This window comes from Sciurus vulgaris (genome assembly GCF_902686455.1).
Source record: "Sciurus vulgaris genome assembly, chromosome: 18".
NCBI classification, from domain to species: Eukaryota; Metazoa; Chordata; class Mammalia; order Rodentia; family Sciuridae; genus Sciurus; species Sciurus vulgaris.
Genome location: NC_136479.1, coordinates 36,913,819 through 36,931,018, shown reverse-complemented (window position 1 = coordinate 36,931,018; position 17,200 = coordinate 36,913,819).

Below are 17,200 nucleotides of genomic sequence, written 5' to 3'. Positions count from 1 at the left end.
CCCCCACATTCAAGGAGAGACCTACCTGAAGCCACAGTTAGCAAAGACAGTGGTTCTGAAACTGGGTGGAAAGTGGGAGAAGCCTCCAGCACTCCTTTACACCACTCGGTGTTTTATCAGTATCAAGAAACTTACCGGTCCTTCCTTCTGACCTCAAAATCATAACTGGAGGGAAGACACTTTGAGTCCTTCCTCTCCTCTCCTCTCCTGTGTCCTCCTCCTCTTCTGCCTCTATTCCGCATCTGTAGAACATCCACAGTGGTGCCACTGGACGACTCCTACTGACCATGTACTTTGCAGGTGAAAACAAGTTTATATTTGCAAGAGACCTTCTGAAATGTGGGACTTCAGTTGTGAGCCCTATTTTGAGGATGGTGCTGGTCTCCAGGGGACCTTGCTAGGCATGTCAATCTCACAGGCTAATTAGTAATCTGTAGCCCTCCTGGTGTTGGGCTGGTGATGCCATGGCTCATTTGATAGACTCAGGACTTTGAATATTCCAAAGTGACATTTGATTGTGAGTTAGTACTGTTCTGTCCGCAGGGTCTTGAAATCCCTGTGGGTTCCAGATTCTATCCCTACATCTTCTCAGGATGTGGTGTTTCTTTGCCCTTTTCTAAACAATTTCTTTTGTTATTGTTTTTTGTTTCTGGGACCCAATACTCCAGGACCTTCAGGCAAAGCTATCTCATGGTAGTACAGACTGTGTCTGAGGTCCACTCCACAGAGATGCCGGTCAGGGCTGGTCACCAGGAAGCCACTTATGAGTGTCAAGAGAAAATAACAATCTGTGTAAATTATTCAAACCTCACAGGGGAAAATAGAGTACTTATCTCTTTAAAAAGTTCTGCTTTTTGAAAAAGGGGACGTTTCAGTCTGTGTTCCTCTAACAGAATACCTGGGTCTGGGTAATAAGGAACAGATTTATTCTATGCAGTTCCAAAGACTGGAGAGTCCAAGGCTGAGGGTCTGCGTCTGGTGAGGGGCTTCTTGATGGGTCATCCCATGGTGGAAGGCAGAAGGGAAAGGGAGAGAGAGCAAGAGAGGGTGGTGGGGAAAGGGAGGGAGAGCGAGAGGGAGGGAGAGGGAGGGAGAGGGAGAGGGAGGGAGAGGGAGAGGGAGGGAGAGGGAGAGGGAGAGGGAGGGAGAGGGAGGGAGAGGGAGAGGGAGAGGGAGGGAGAGTGAGTTGAACTTTAACAACAAAGCCACTTCTGTGACAAGGGACCCAGACCCACTGCCGTGATAGTAGCATGGTCCACTTGCAAGGACAGAGCCCTGACTCGTCTCTCGAAGTTCCCAACACTTGGTGCTGCTGCTCTGGGGACTAACTTGCCAACACATGGACTTTGGGGGCCATGTTGAAACCCTGGCAGGACACTTCGGAGCTCAGATGTGATTCCGGACACTGCTCTCCCACAGGTATGCCCCCCTGTGCCTCGCTTGACACCCTCAGTGCTAGGGACACAGACACTAGCAAGCCTCGGTGACTCCTTGAGAGGGAACGTGAAAGAAAAAGGTACCTAAGTACCTGGGTCTGAAGCAGGCCGTGGTCACCTGGTCAATCCAGACGGATGAAGTCGGGCGTGAGGTGGACCTGGCCTATGAAGCCATCTGGCAGTGTTTGTTGACTGACTGTGAGAACATGGATGTCCAGAGAAGAGCAGATTTCCACACCCTGGACCAGTGAGGGTCAGCCACGCAGACAGAAACGCAGGCCCAAAGGCGCCGGGAGGGAACACGTCTCTTCTGACCTGCAGCATTGGCGGGTCCTTCTGTAACCAAGGTTCTGGCTCTTTCTGAGTAGGAATTTGTGATCTGGAGCTAACGGGCCTTGAAGTGAGCAGGATGACTTGTGGGGAGATGGTCCTTCTCGTGGCCTAGCACCCCGGCTTTGGAGGCTCTCCCAGGGGTGCCTCCAGAGGGCCATGCAGAGGGCCATTAGGTAAGCCAGTATGAGGGCCGCCGTCTAGCTCTGTGTGGTGAGGCCAGAGCCTGCATCCCTTCTCCAGTGAACCCTGGCCTGCGCTCAGTGCAGGTCTTGAAAGCAGGCCGATCCTCCCCTGCTGGTCACAAGCCCATCCACGGGCGGTCTAGCTGAACCAGTGGAGCCGGGCCTTGGCCCCTGCTGATACAGCTGCAGAGGGAGAGGTTGTGCTGGGCAGCGCGTCACTGCTCAGGAGTAGGGTCCCAGGCAGACCCCGGGCCTGTCCACCCATCACATGCTCAAGAATCAGCAGGCACTGGTGGAGGGCATCCTGTGCCTCCCACTGCGGCCTGAGGTTCTGGAGGTGGGCCGTGCCAGCCTCTGCCCCTTGGATCCCGCTCTCAGAGACGGCCAGGGAGGGACAGCCATCACGGCAGCAGGTGCTCAGGCCTGCAGGTGCCCTTGGGATGCCAGACCAGGCCCCACCAAGAGCTGGAGGAGGGCCCTGGAGGTTACCTCCAGCCAGCGTTCACAGCTGTTAGTGTTCAGCTCTGAGGTGTCCCCCAAAAGCTCGTGTGTGAGACAGTGCAAGAAGGTTTAGAGGTGAAACCAGTGGGTTAGGTGAGCCGTGACCCAATCAGTGCATGGATCCCCTGACAGGGATTAACCGGGGGGTGACTCTGGGCAGGCCAAGTGTGGCTGGAGGAGGAGAGTCTCGGGGATGCGCCTTTGATCCTGGTCTGCAGTGTCTCTCTGCTTCCTGGTGGCCATGTCCCAAGCCACACTCCTCCACCATGGTGCTCCGCATGGCCGGGGGCACAGAGCAAAGGCATCTGCCCTCTGTGGACTGAGACGTCTCAACCCTGAGCCCCCAGTACATTTTTCCTCCTCCGAAGCTGTTCTTGTCAGGTCTTTTGGTCACAGCAGTGAAGAAGCCGATGGAGAATGAAATTTCTGTCGGTGTTTTCTGCCAACCAGTGAAATGGAAAGAGCAAAGTCATGAGGTTTTGGTCTATAGCTTTGGAAATCAACCCTGAGCCGTGCAGACCTTCACATCAACCTGGAGATCTAAGAGATTTACACCTGTAATGCACACGTGTGCATGCATATCTATGACACAAGTGTAAACCTGTAAGAAACCTCATATCATATGCATCACCTCATATACATAAACTACATACAGGGGATTTATATGTATATAGACACATCTATACAAATATATGTGTCATGTATTTACCCAAATGTGTGTTAAAGTGTGTGTCTATACATACATACCTACATGCATGTGTATACATACAGATGTGCATTTAAATGTAGAGAGAGTCTTTTGGGGCGGCTCAGGGATGAGATAAAAGGTTAATCTTGGAAACAGGCAGTAAGAGACCTGACATTTGACTAATATGGCAGAGTGGGATGCATCCTTCACATAAGCCTTTGTCCTAAGATTCATCCACTTTTCTTTAGCAGAGGCCTAGGGAATCAGAAACAAGGGGCTGATTTTAAAGTAAAGGTTATAAAAAATGGTAAGGCTCTGGAGACGCTTTACATGGATTTCCAAAGCCAGGAGCTTGTCAGCTGGGGCTGTGAGGCTGGGGCCAAGTTTCAGGACAAGCCTGTTTGTGTTTTTCAAAGTAACTCTGGGAATTGCATTTTTTAAATATATATATATATATATATATATATATATATATATATATATATATACATACACACACACACTTCCTGAGCTAAAGCAGTTCAAGTCAACAGTGAGATCACATTTGACCATTGAGTCCTGGTGGCCAGCTGTGAAATGTGGAAAATAAATTAAAGGCAGCTCTGTTCCTTGTTGAAGCAGGGCGAAAGAACCAGGATCAGTTTTCTGGGCAACTAAATAAAAATTTTTCTGAACTTATATATTTCAATGTTTCAAAACCTGTCCTGAATTAAAAATGACCAGCTTACTCCCTTAGGGGTTCTTGCTCTTGGCTTCCACAGCCACAGCACAGCCCACCTGGCCAGCCTGGAGACCACGGAGTGACAAGCGGCCTCCCCAGACCCAGCGTGACCACGTGAGAAGTCCACAGCTGCTCTCGAGTCCCACCCTCCATGCGGTCAGCTCCTGCAGCTGGGGCTCGCTCTCGCTTGGGTGTGTCTCTCCCGAGTCATTTCCCTGCCGATGGAACACAGGGATTCCTGGAAGATGACCCTGACCTTGAAGGCGGTCTCGCTCCCCATGGCCCCTGCTGAACAGTCAGCGTGCCTCCGTGGAGCACAGGAGACCGGCCAGGCTCAGCTCTTGCCCTTCTGCTGCCCCCGCATCCCACTGTCCCCGAGGTCTGCTGCTGTCCTACACCTCTGCTTCTTGCGTCCTCAGAGCTCTGTCCCTTCCTGAGCGTCCGCTATGCAGGGTCCACACTCAGCACCAGGACACGGCCAGTAGAAAGGAGGCTCCTAGGCCCCCCGGGGTGAGGTGGGCGCTCTCTCCTGGCTGGTGCCAGTGTCTGCAGGGTACGCACCTCCTTAAATTGCCCCCTAGGCTGTGGGACTGCCCGAGCCCTCCAGGCCAGCCCAGCGGCCCCCTTGCTGCCCACTGCACTCTGAGGCAGCGGCGGTAACGGCCACGCCCTTGCTTTTGGATTTCAGGGCTCCTTTCAAGCTCAGGACGCCATCACGCTCCAGCGTGTATCCCGTTCCGACCCTCAGACCTAGGTGGAGAGCAGACGGGGTCGTGGGCAGGAACATGTGGCATCCTGGCCCTTTCTCTTTTCCTTGTAACCCCGACCCCAAGACGCTCTTCTGAACTGAGTGCGGAGCAGGGGCTGATCAACAGGTCGCGCCTTCTCTGGGAAGTCCTCATCGGTGAGTGGCCTTGTAACTACCTGCATCTGTGACAAGAAACAGTTCCCGGGGACACTGGGTTCTGCTCATTTCACCGAAATCTGAGCTGCATGGAAGATTCTAAGACACGGACAAGCTAATTTTGCACGCCCATCAGAACAGTCTTTCACGATGAAGAACGGAGGTTAAAAAAAATGAAAAGATCAATTATTTGGGAAGTGATATTTGAAGAGTACGGGATAATTCTTTGTCTTTTTAGTGATACAAATCATTAATTTTCTCAAATTCTTCCAAACAGGAATGATAAGTACACAGAAACCAATTCTGCTTTTGTTTCTGTGAATGTGAATAATCAGGGTTTCCTTGGTCTGAGAAATGGGTGGTAAATATTCCTGCAGAGACATCCTCCGTGAGGGACGTTGCCTGGACAGCCTGAAGACCTTTCTCAGGAGCACAGCCAGAGGGAGCAGCTGCAGGTCTCGAGCACACCCCCAGGTCCTACTGATTGCCACGAGGAGACCAGAGGGCACCATGTTTTCATGGGGACATCCATCAATCTCACAGGGTCAAAGCCAGCTCTCCATCTCATTTCTGGTTTATGAGTTTGCAAGGATTTCTCATGGATGAAGAAAGTGGGCTAGAAACTAGAAACTCATTCAGTGGATGCCCCTGATCTCAACTGATACTATTGGATTTGAAAAATGATCTGTTGGCTGTGTGTGTCAGTCATACCTCTTGTGGCTACAATGGACAGAAACCAAAAAAAATGGGGGAAAGGAGATAAATGGATTCTTTTCTTCCCCTCCTTCTTCTTTTGCTTGAATAACTGAAAAGACAGAGTTTCTGGGGCTTCAGGATGGCTGGATCCAATGGCTGACGTGGTGACCTTGGCACCGTGTTTATGTCTTTGACTTCTGCTTCTCTCTGTGCTGTTTTCATCCGCCAGGCTGAGAGGGACTCCAGCACACCCAGGTTCACCGTTTATGAGCTTAGAAATATATGAGAAGAAGAAAGTAATTAAAAAATAAAGAAGCTATGAGTAATGGCTGCGAGATCCATAGAGGGAAGGATCCAGGGGATGGGAGGAGAGGAGAGAAGGGAAGGGCTGGAGAGGGAACTAGAACAAGTTATAGGCCATGCTTTTATACAACTATGTCAAAATGGATTCTACTGTTATGTGCCAACTTACAAGAACCAATAAAGAATGAACAACAGCAACAACAAAGTAATGTGAGAAGAGTGTCTTTCTCCCGATACTCCAGTGAAATCCTTGGCTCTGAATCCCATTCATATATTTCGGACCTGTTTCTAAATCAGTCACTGTTGGTAGGGAGAGAGTGGGCTACCAGCTCAGGCTGAGAGACCTGCTGGAGAGCTGGGAGAGGATTAGACCCACTGAGAACTGGGACCAGATCATGCTTCCTTGGGTCTTTCCAGGCATGGCCAGTCACTTACTAAGTCCGCTTGATTGATTGCCCCAAAGGAGTTTGTGCATGTATTCATCCTCCTGTTTATCCAGCCTGACATTCTTTTCTTTTTGATCTGAGTGGGTTTGTTGGTTGGTTTATCTGTGAGACACAAGTACTGGCATTTGTTTGTGGTTAGGTCCGCCATTTTGCCATTTGTTTCTTATCTGTTCCACCTGGGTTTTTTGGTTTTGTTTTGTGTCTCTGTTTCTTCTTTCCTGACTCCTTTGGAATTAATCAAATATTTTAAATATTCTATCCTGATCCACTCAACATGCTTTCAAGGAATTCTTCTTTCCTTTGATTTTTAGTAGGCGCTCTAAAGATTACACTCTGCATCATCACCCTCTACCTAGATTTAACATTGTGTCTCTCCATATGGACTGGAAGAATTCTGCAACAGAATTCTGCTTCCCTCATTTTGGTATTATCACTGTCCTACATTTTACATCCACTCACTTTACAAACAAACAAAGTGGTGCTAACATTTTGCCCTAAATAATCAGGTGCCTTTAAAGAGCTGTATGAAAAAGATGGACTTTTCTATTTACCCATATCGAGTCAGCTGTCATTGTTTATAGCAATATTCTAAAGTTATTGTGAACACTGAATTAGAGAAAAGCCCTGGACTGTTGATCCTAGAGGAAACACAAGGTAGGGTTCCTGTGAACCCCGATCACTAAATTTTCATTGACTATCAATATGTAATTTTGTTTCATGTGTGTTTATGTCTAAAGACATTTGTCATATGTGTGTAGTTGATTCATTAACACTGGACTCAGGGCCAGTTGTGCTTTCGGTTATAACTGAGTGACACTCATCATATACTGTGTTCACTGGGGCACGTCATTGCCAGCTTGCGCTTGGGAATGCTAGGCAGTGTTGCTGCACTATGTCTGGGACTGTATTAAACTGTGATCTCACACACACATCACACAAAAATATGGAAAAACTGGCACAAAATGGAGCGGCCAAACAGCCACTTGTTTGCAGCATGAAAGTGGAAATATGAAGGTGGAGTGTGGCTTGCTCGGGAGCAGGAGCACCAGGCAACGCGGAGATTTTGTCATGCTACGCACAGCTGCAGATGGTGCAGAAGGACCATGCGTGTTGTTTGGGGGGTTCAAACAAACCTTCATGAGCAGGTGGATTCTCAAATGAGGAATCCACACATAATGAAGACTGGCTGTTGGGTTAGCTTTTGTCACTGAGACCGAGATTCATGACCAGAACAACTTAGATGTGAAAAGTTAACTGGGGGCTCAAGGTTTCACAGGTTCAGTCCATGGTAGGCTGACTCCATTGTTCTGGGCCTACGGTGAGGCAGAACATCATGGCGGAAGGGCATGGTCGAGTAGCACTTCTCCATTCATGTCAGCAGGAAGCAGAGAGTGGGAGGGAAAGGGGCCCAGGAAAGATGAGCCCTTCCAGGGTCTGCCCAGTGACTCACCTTCTCCTGTCACTCACACCCCACCTGCCAACAGTCCATGCAAATGAGTGATGAACTGATCAGATTGTAGCTCTCACAGTCTACTCATTCCACTTCTGAATACATTCCTCCTTTAACACAGGAAATTTTTGGAGGACACCTCATATCCAAACCAGAACAATAGTGTTTATAATTTCTGATGGTCTTCATTCCTTTTCATATATTGATTCTATCTGGTTCTGATTACTTTCAACCTGAAGGAATTTCTTTAGTATTTCTTTTGATGCAGATCTACTGGCAATGAATTCTCTCAAATGTTTATCTGGACTGTCTATATTTTGCTTTCATGTCTGAGGGAGAGTTTTACTAGATGTAGGATCCTGTGTTGGCAGTTTTATTGTCTCTTGGCTTTCATTGTTCAAAAGAGAAATCAGTCATAAATAGTATCATTGTTCCCCTGTATATAATGTCTCATTTCTCTTTGGCTGATTTCAAGACAGTTTTTTTTATCTTTGGTTTCCCAGAGCACAACTATGATGATGTATTCATGATGTTCTTTATCTTGTTTGAGGTTCTCTGGGTTTCTTGGATGTTTGAATTGAAGTTTTTCCAGCAAATTTTGGGAAGTTAACAATTACTTCTTCAAATATTATTTTCTTGGTCATTTATCTCTATTCTTTCAATGAGTCACCTCAGTTATACATATATCAGGATATTTGATATTGTTTCAAATGTTTCTGAGAATCTGTTCAATTTTCTTTCCATCTTGTCATGGTGACTTTCTGTCACTGAATCTAGTCTAGTGGTAAGCCAATCCAGTGAAATTTTTACGTCTTTTTATTTTAATTTGGGGGGCATTACGTTTGATTTTTTTAATAGTTCCCATTCCCTGCTGATATTCTTCTGTCCCTCTTTTACTTTACATCCTTGATCATGTATTGACTGCTTGATAGTCTCTGCTAATCACTCCATTGAGGTGATCTTTGGTGTTCATCACTGATGGACTTTTCTGTTGACCATAGATCATAGTCCACTGTCCTCTCCTTGTCCAAGAATTGTATGTCATGCCCTGGACATTGTGGGTATCATGCTGCAGACACTAGAATCTCCTGTTTTCCTTGATGAGTCATTTCTTTGCTGTCATGAGCGATCTTAATAACTGTATAATTACCTTCCACATACGGACTTTTCATTTTATTCTTGGCCTGGGTGGGTCTCTCAGGTTTTCTTTAAGCTTTTGGGTGAATCCTTACTACTGGGAAATAGTCTTGACCCACAAGGCATGTGGCCCTTCTTAGAAATCGATAGGAAGTCCTAAGTATTTATTGAAATCCTATAACAATAGAATCAAACCCTGAACTCACTCTCGTCACACAGGCCAAGGATGAGGTTCTTGCTCAAGTCTTTCCAAGGTTACAGCTGTTGCTGTCTGCTGAGTTTCTTGGCTTCGCCCAACATGAGCATAACTCGGGTGCTGGTCGGGTATTCGAGGGGAGTTTCTTGGCAGATCTGGGGACTTCCCTCTCTCTGCGGCTCCTTCTTTCTTGGTAATTTCTTCTAAGTTTTGAGTCGCTCTGGAAACCTCACATCCTGACACCTCAGACTACCAAGGTAGTGCAATCCGTCTGCACTGACAGGATGGGGACACTCAGGGGACACGTGGGAGCCGGCTCTCGCCACGGCAGGTTCTCTCGTTCCGGAGTCCAGTTCATTCCTTTTCCGCCAGCGTTCGATGGTTCTCTAGTGCCATCAGAAAGGCTGATTTTCATTGTTTTGTTCCAATTTTATCAGTTATCTGCATGAGGTTGAATTTAATATGAACTTCTTCATAATTACACAGATTCTCATCGCAAATTGGCACTCTGATTTTCTCTGTCTTTACTGTGTTTTTCTGGTGCTGGGGATTGAACCCAGGGCCTTGTGTATGCCAGAGAAGTGCCCTACGCTGCGCCGCACCCCAGTCCTTTAATCCACTTATTTAAGAGAATTCCAACCTCTGATTTGAACCCCATGGGCGACCCCATGGGGAAATGGAACAACAGAATCTTCGACCAGAACAAACCTCTATAGATGACTAGAAAATACATCCTCTGGAACGAAAGCCAATTCAGAGGAACATTGGGGTACAGAACCAAGTTCTCCTCATGGTGAGGCAGGAGGAGACTGGGTGAGCAGGAATCCTCGGAGAGAAGGCCACTCTCCTCCCTCAGGGATAAGCAGCGAGCGTTGCTGGGATGGAACTCGATGCACTTCCATACCTTGCTTTTGCTTGGTTTTGAGTAGCTTCGATGCAAAGAAAATTAAGGGTCTGGAACAAGAAAATCGAGCTCAGTTGAGCAATCTGCTTTTCTCTGAATTCTTTCTAATGTTTCTGCGCCCTCATTTCTTTTCCTTTTCTGATAATAATTTTGATTCACACACCAGTCTGGGAGGCTTCCGGGGGCAGCGGGAGAGGCCATTCTGGCAGCCAGGCTGACCAGTCTGTCACCCTCCCCTTGTCCCACCCGTGCCACAGTGGACACTGCGTCTGCATGTAGCAGGAGGGAAACTAAGTCCAGACAAGTGCTATGGAAGCCCCTACTTTCTTTCCTTTTCAGTCCTGGGGATTGAAGCCCCGTGTGCTCTGCCCCTGAGCTACACCCCAGCCCTTTTAATTGTCTTATTGTTATTTTAAGTCTGGGTCTAACTAAGTTGCTGAGGCTGGTCTTGAACTTGTGATCCTCCTGCCTCAGCCTCCGGAGTCACAGGAACTACAGGTGTGGAAGGTTTCGGTTGGTTGGTTTTAATGCTCTCACCATAGGTTCCAGGTTTGGAAGTGGCATGCCTCTTTTCCGTCCACATGCCATTAGCTCGAATTTAGCTTTGTCTCCATTCTGAACTTCACGGCAGGAGGAAAACAGAGTCGTCAAGCTAGTGCAGGCAAAGGTTTCAGAGCAGAGCCATGGAGAGTTTTTCATATACAAATTCTTTTTATAATGAGAAAACTTCTCCCTGTGCCTGAAAAAGAAACTGCATACCTGCCATCGAATAGTCACATCTGAGCTGTCTGTCATGGCCTGGGTTCTCCCAGAATTGTATCTCAAGACAGGAGTTGAGCAAAGTACCAATTACCATAGATCTAAAATGTTTGAAAAAAATGGTTCGTTCTGACTACATACAATATCTCTTGTCGTTATTCCCTAAACCAAGTAGCATAACGACTATTTCCTTGGCATTTCCATTGCATAGGGCATTACAATCCATCGAGAGATGATGTAAAGGATGCATGATGGTGGGCATTGCATAGGAGTTGGTCTAAAAGGGCTTCATTCATGCAGGTAACTTGAGCAACCTAGGATGTTGGTGTCCTTCGAGGAGCGGGGGGCGGGGTGGTTCTGGAATCAGCTTCCTTTGGATGCCAGGGCACAGCTGCATCCTGACCTAGTAGCAGTGGCTAAGGGATTGTCTGGGTGGTCAGAAATCAGCAAATTGGTGACTAGAGACCCGGCGCAGAGGTGCCGAGGGAAGGGAGCGTGAACGTGCCGGCCTCCTGTGTAAGGGCTAAGCAAAGGTCGGGCAGGCGAAGGCTTTGGTACGAAGCCCGGCTGTTCTGATCACACTTCAACAAGGAAACCTGATTTATTTGGATGAACGACCACGATGGAAATGAGTGTGCTCATCACGAAATCAGAGCCACTTGGGTTTATCGTGAAGTCTCCTCCGCGCTCCATGGACCTAGACTTGTGTGATTCCTTTGGATTCCTTTCCAACAAACGGGATGTTCGGCCCCAGCCAAGTGAGCAACCTGTCTAGGGTCACTCCTCTGCCTCTGCTCTGCAGCCCCGTCTCCCCCGAAGCCAATGTTCTTTACTTGACCTGTGGTTCGAAATGGCCACGAGGCGATCCACACAGCAGATAGATGTGCCCTCTCCCATTTTCTCAGACAACAAACAAAAATGAAAAAGGAGAAAATATTGCTTTTGCAACATTGTTCCAGCTATAATGCAGCCAGCCCGGAAATGAAGCGGATAAAGGCAGAGAGTGAAGTCAGACGGTAGGGAAGAAGCAGAGTAGGTACCGACCATGGCTAAGTTTGGGAACGGGGCTTACTGAGTGCATGCGGAAGAGAAAATGCGATTTGCTGATCCAGGGCCAGTCACCGTTCCAGGAAACCTGTGCCCCTGATTGTGGTTTATTTCGAGGGGAGGTGATTATTTTCTTTTGGCGAGAAAATCCCACTTACGGTGAACAAAAGACCACACCAGCCATGGCGAGCAAGGCTTTGGCCGGAGTCCCCAGGCCCGGCTGTGGAGCCGAAAGCTTGAATGGGAAGGGAGTCTGGACCTGAAATGGCAGCGGCAAGCAGTGGCCTTGTCCTTTCACTCCCTCTGAATGGCCACCTTGAAGGCAAATCAACAGGAGTGACAGCAGAAGAGAGAGCCAGCGGCGCAGCTGTCTGCCAGCCTGAAGGGGGAATTCAATAGCTCTCGGCTCAGAGTGAGTCCCAGTCAGACTTGCTGAAATCCGGTGACATTTCTGCCTGTTAGTGAATGGAAACGCATGCCTTTCATTCCTGCGTCGGGGGAGGTGCTTTGTCTGCTGTGTCCTTGTCCTCCTGGCTGGATTGTTTGCTGGGAAAAAACACAATTAAATCTTGCATTCAGTTATGGCCTGTTTGGGTCTGAGGAGCCGCTTGAAGCCAGAGCAACTTACCATATTAATGAGTGTGGCTGCCAGAATAATACATGACAGGGGCCTCCCCGGAGAAGGGAAGAGCCAGGCTAGAGGGTTAGGATGTTATGATCTTCACATGATAGAGAACTATTGATGGAGTGGCACGCTGCCCCCAGAGACCAGGACTTCCGTGTTCAGCGGCCTTGGAAACGGTCCTCTGCCTTCCACCTAACCCAGCAGGCAATCCAGACACGTGCACAACTTGGGTGACCTGTCCACCATCCTCTTTGCGGGGGCCCAGTGCTGACTCTCCCTGGGTTCAGGGATGGGAACCTGGACTCCAGCAATAAGGGAGGCAGAGAGTGAGGACCGGGGACAGTTCCCATCAAATGCCAGGAGAAGCCAGGGACAAGCAGGGCCACAGTCAAGGGTCTGAAGCCGAGTGGAACACAGGGCCGGGCCTGAGCAGCTGGCCGTGGAGCTGGGAGAGAATGGGGCTTGGGGAAGGGTGGCCCAACAGGGAGGGAGGCATGGCAGCCTTGGGGACTTGGCCCAGTCACTCGGCAGGAGTCATGACCTGTGGGCTTGTTCGACTGGTTCCAAGGGTCGGAGGCGCAGTGGATGACTTTTCAGACCAACATGCAGGGCTTTAAACTCACACACACACACACACACACACATATGCAGGTACACAAACACACATGCACGCACACGCGTACATACTCACATTAGCTCAAAATGGGACGAGGCCGGTCCTCACAAGCATGAGGTATCTGTGGAGCCGGTTGATTATTATGATGTTTCAGTTTTCAGGCGTTTATTTTAGAGAAATGTGTTATTTTCAGGTACTTACCCTTGTGCTGATAATGCAGACTCTGAAAATATGAAAGCTCTTTTGGACCTGCCAGGAAGTTTAAGGTCAGATCCAAGGCCACTGGTGATTCACCCAATGCCAGTGGAATTCAGAGCACTCTAACTGTTGAGCCATTTAACTAAATGCCTCTCACCTTAGAGAAAAGAGCTTGGTGGATAATGACCCGAGACCCCAGAACTGTGTATATTTGAACCTCAAGGACAGCTGGGCTAGGGGACAATCAACTGGAGAAGCCTGTAGGCCAAGTTCGCCATTGTTGAGTACCAGATGCGTAATAATAATAGAAATTATAAAATAGAAAGCTTCCCCATTGAAGGGGCTCTTAAGATACAAGGCACTCTGTGTGGAGAAAAGAAAATAGCGTCCTCAGGGCCACTTGATGACTTACCGGCTGTGTGGCTGTGGGAAGCCAGTGACCCGCTTACACACGGCAGTGTCTGGAGAAGATAATGCAGTGACTAAGGTGAAGGGTCCTGCCAAGGGCTGTGAGCCATTTAAGGAGTTGTCATTCTGAAACGGTCAGTACAGTACCTGAAGTGTGGTCAGCTCCCACTAAATGGCAATAATTGTGGTGGCAGAATCGATAACCTTGAAACCAAGCAGGGTGGGTTAAGAAATCAGGGATGACTTTATGTTTCCCACTGGAATAGAGGGAGGGGAGGGGAGGGAGGAAAGGGAGCAGAGGGACTCATTTACAAAGAGCTGGCTTCAGCACGTTCGGCGCTTGGAACCAGGCTTCCCTTCTGCAGTCGGAGGAAGATTGGGATGGATCCTGAGCCCAGCACGCTGCTTCTGCACATGCGTGAGGCAGGACCGGAGTGGCCAGGAGGGTGGGCTCAGCTCACCGGTCACAGACCAAGCCTTGGGATGGGGGAGGTGGCCAGGTCAGAGACTCCTCACCTTTGAGAAACCAGAAGCTTCCGACAGAAGGGCACCAGGCAGGGGTGGCTGCTGCAGCTGTCCTTTCGAGGGGACATTCTGTCGCTGGTGGCTGCGTGGGGACCTGTCCCTCCACCATGCAGGGAGGAGTGGATGGCCTGCGTGGCGGTTCCAGTGCCTCCGCGGCGGTTCCAGTGCCTCCGCGGGCTGGCCAGCCATTTCCGTTTCCATCTGTGACTACAGAGAAGGAGGGGCCCTCCCAGAGCCCAGCTCTGCTGCAGGGACAGGGAAGCCATTCCTAGGGAGGGGTGGAGGGACACGCTCACACCCAGAGAAGTGACTTGGCTTGCGAGAGAGGAATCGGCGCTCTTCCAATCCCCTGGGACAGGCACAGGAATTAGTCCAGGAGCGGGTCAAGGGTCTGACCCCCTGGGCGACTGAAGTCTTCAGCCGGGGCCCTCCCAGGGCAGCCCAGGCCAATGCCAAGTGGAGAAGCCTCAGCGGAGACCAGCTTTGGGATATTGGGCTTGTTGGATGGACATCCTAAATGGCAAATCCAAAATTTCAAATGCTGTAAGCATCAAAAACTCTGAGTGCTGACATAACGCCACAAATGGAAGATTCCACACCTGCTCTTACGTGATGGGTTGCGGTTCAAACTAATTAAATTACCTTCAGGCTGAGTGCATACCACGTATGTGGAACAAATTAATGTTGTCTATAGACTTGGGTTCCATTCCCAAGATACCCCTTCACACCTGTGCAGATATTCAAAATCTGGTGAAAAATCCCAAATCCCAGGCCCTCTTGGTCGTAGGCATCCTGGATACGGACACTCTACTTGTATTTGCCACAGGAATGTCACCATGGGCTCCTAAATCAATTATTGAAAGGGAATTGGGAGGGATTCCTGGAATTATGGCTGGAGTCTGGGCACTGGGTTACGTGGTCCTTCTGAATCCATGCTCAGGTGACCTACAATTCAATTCTCTGTGCATAGAAAAGGGCTATATCCAAGGTCAGATGCGGAAGTTTTCACTTGTGGTACCGTGTTGGTTCTCAAAGAGCGTGGAGTCTTGTAACATTTCTCAGTTGGGATTTTTGAACAAGGGATGCTCACTTTGTTTAGCCAAGTCTCCAAACGTTACTGGAAACTCAGCTGATATTTTTCTTTTTTTAGAAAGATAAACCTTGATTTCTGACTGGGATGAATAATAAAAAAAAATCTAGATTATTCAAATCAATCGGGTGTTGCTCTTCTGTACAATGGGACCACACTGTGAATTCTATTTATGAAAGGTCAGATGCTGGCTCCATGCTGGCATCTTGGTGAATTATGACTTTTCTGGGATCTTTTCAGTTTTACGTATCCTGCCTGATAAATACATTCACTCATGAAAACAGCATTATTGATATATAGTAGACATACCATGAATTATGAGTATGTAAATGTAAAATCTGGTGAATTTTGATGTCCATGGACCCATCATATTAGCCAGGATAATGAACATGTCTATCACCTCCAAAAGTTTGCTTAGGCTGTTTTGTAATCCAACCGACCCACCTCCCTTCCTCCCCTCCCTGGACAACTGTTTATCTGCCATCACTATAGATTAGTCTTCATTTTCTGGAGTTCTATAAAATGGGATCATACAGGAGGTACTCCTGTGTTCGCTACCTTCATCACTGAGCATAACTATTCTGAGGTGCATCCACGGTATTGCCTGCACCAATAGGTCACTCCTTCCTGTGGCTGGGTAGCATTCCATTGCAAGAACAGTGATCACACTCTGCGTATCTCTTCACCTGGGAATGGCATGCAGGCTGTTTCCAGTGTTGGCTATAACAAACAAAGCTCCTGTGAACACTCTTGTGAGTCTTGGAGTGGACGGGTGCTTCGATTCTCTTAGTAAACTCTCTGGGAGTGCAATGGTGGCTCACATGCTACTGCATGTGTGATATTTGGATTTCAGGTGCCCCCCAAATGCTCATGTGTGAGACAATGAAAATATATTCAGAGGTGGAAATCTCAAATCATCAGAGCTCTAACCTAGTCAATGGACTAAGCCACTTGAATGGATTAACTGCATGGTAACTGCAGGCAGGTGGGATGTAGATGGAGGAAGTGGGTCACCAGGGACAAGCCTCTGGGGATTATATTTTGTCCCTGGTTCCTCTCCTTCTCTGCTTCCTTGCATTCAAGAGCTGATCAGCTTTCCTCTGCCATGACCTTCCACCATGATGGTTTGCTTCACTCAGACCTAGAGCAATGGAGTTGACCAACAGTGGACTGAACCTCTGAAACCCTGAGCTCAAATAAACTTCCCTCCTCTGAGTTGTTCTGGCCAGGTGCTTTGGTCCCAGTGATGAAAAGTGACTAACACAGAATATTTCGCTTTCTAAGAACCTGCCAAACTGTTTCCCATTTTACCATTTCACCTTCCCACCAGCAGTGTGTGAGAGTTCCTGTTGCTCCACATGATACTCAGCATTTGATGTTGTTGGCATTTCATTATTATTTCAGCTCTTCTAGAGGGTGTGAGGAGCAATCTTATAGTGCTGTAATCTCTCCCCACGGGTTATAAATACTCAGCATCTTTTCTTGTTTGTGCATTTGTTCCTCTGCATCTGTTTATGCAGTGTCTGTCTTAATCTTCTGCTCATATTTTAATTGGGTGGTTTGTTTTCCTTTCATTGAGTTCTGAGAATCCTTTATATTTTCTGGAACTGAATCTTCCAATACATATTTGATTAGCAGATATTTTCTCCGAGTCTGTGGTTCATCTGTTCATTCTTATCACAGTGCTTTTTGAAGAGCAAAACATCTCAATTCTTGTCAAGTCCAACTTGGATTGTTTTCCTCTTGTGCACCATATATTTAGTGCCATACCTAAGATTTGGGGTACGACTCTCGTTTTGATTCTGAGTCAGTCTTTGTCTGGCTCTGATGTGAGAAGAATGCCAGCCTCTCAATTATGGGTCAGGGAGTTGCCCTCCTCTTCAGTTTTCTGCCAGAGTTTGTGTCAAATAGGCATCATTTTCCCCTTTAAATGTTTAGTAGAATTCACTACAGCTGCAATCTCGTCTTGGAAATTTCTCTGTGAAGAGGTTTTAGACTACGAATCTGATTTTCTTTAAGATACAGGACACTTTGG